The sequence below is a fragment of the Nestor notabilis genome, unplaced genomic scaffold (assembly GCF_000696875.1).
Source record: "Nestor notabilis isolate BGI_N333 unplaced genomic scaffold, ASM69687v1 scaffold2480, whole genome shotgun sequence".
NCBI classification, from domain to species: Eukaryota; Metazoa; Chordata; class Aves; order Psittaciformes; family Psittacidae; genus Nestor; species Nestor notabilis.
The window spans coordinates 15,362-16,871 of record NW_009911379.1 but is presented as its reverse complement, the minus strand read 5'-3'; positions in this window follow the sequence as shown (position 1 = coordinate 16,871).

Sequence of the window (1,510 nt, the reverse complement as noted above, 5' to 3'; positions counted from 1 at the left end):
ACTCCCTCTCCTGCCTGACCTTCTGTAGTGGTAGCTCCAGCTGAACTTTAGACCCGATTTCACCCCTGAGTGTCCAAGTGTTGATGGTCTGTCCTGTCCCTCCTGCTCTTTGCCTGCTCCCTGCTTCCCCAGCCAAGTCTGCTCACCACAGTTACCTGTGCAGCAGCAGAGCTTTATCCCTGCACATCTGCTCTAAAACCAGCCCAGTCGCCATCACCATGTGGTGACCCAGGTCCCATGTCCACTCTCCTGGTGGGACAAGGCCAGTGCTGTCAGCCTTGTGCTGTCACATCACAGCATGGCCACCAATGGAACCAGGGCACTCGGTGGGTGCCAGCACGGTGCCATCCACACACAGTCAAAATTCCTAGAGGACCAGGGCTGGCAACTGTGGGAGCTGCACTAACACACACACACACAGAGTGGAATGGTTTTTGCTTTTACCTTCCTTTGAAGGAGCAGCACCGTTGGGAACGTGTGTGTGCAGGCAGGAATGGGAGCGGGGGGTTGCTGGATCCAGGGGAATGAGAAGGGTTGGGAAAATGCTGCTGGCCTGGGGGTGCACAGGGGGAAGCAGGGATGGGGTCTGGCCAAGGGTTCCTGGGTCCGGATAACAACAGTGGGTATGTGGGATGGGGCTGGAGGTGGGTGACACCCCGGGGTGATGTGCTGTGTGTGGGTGCTCAGAGAGCCGCGGGTGCAGGTCAGAGGGTTTGGATGGAGCAGGGCTCACCATACTGCTGCTCCTTCAGGCTGGTGCCTTCCTCAACATACGACATTCCCCTGAAATCGCTGCAGATCCTGTGAAAACGCCTGTTTTCCTTGCTGAGCCCCTTCCCCCGCTGGAACAGCGTTCTGGTATGTATCTCCTTTAGTTCCCAGCGCTGTTCTCTTTGTTTAGAGTTCAAGTAAAGTCATGTCGAAATATTCTTTCAACAGAAGGGAACTGAAGCATTTCCTTTCCCAAAACACCAAAATGCTTCATTTGGATTTCCCCAAAATACCCCAAACCCGTTTTCCCAGCAGCCCAGCAGCCCGAACTACACATTGAACTCAAAGCCCTGGGCTGTTTTGTTTGCCGCAAAACCGCGTTGGGAGGGATCAATCTGGCAGCACCACAACAGTTTCACCCCCCACACACACCCCCGCCTCTTTTTCCTCCCCTTTGCCTGCACCCCGGAGCCCGGCTTCACTTGGGAGTTTCTCCACCAAGGTCTAACCCGCAGCAGATGCCTTCAGCCAGAGCCGGTGGTGGCCGCGCTGGGGGGTGCCCGTGGGCTGCACATGGTGAAAGCACACGTTGGAGCCCAACAATGAGTTATGGAGAGGGGAACTCTGTGCGCTGGGGGAGCGGGAGGTAGGTGGCGTGAGGAGGTGGAAACAAAGCGGCCCATTTCCCTGCCGGGTGAGTAAATGTTCAATCCCAGCTCGGAGAAAAAGCGGCTCAAAAGTGCTTTTTCTCTCAGCAAGTCTGAACCAGTCAGCCCGGTGCCTCCTCCCTCCGGCTCAC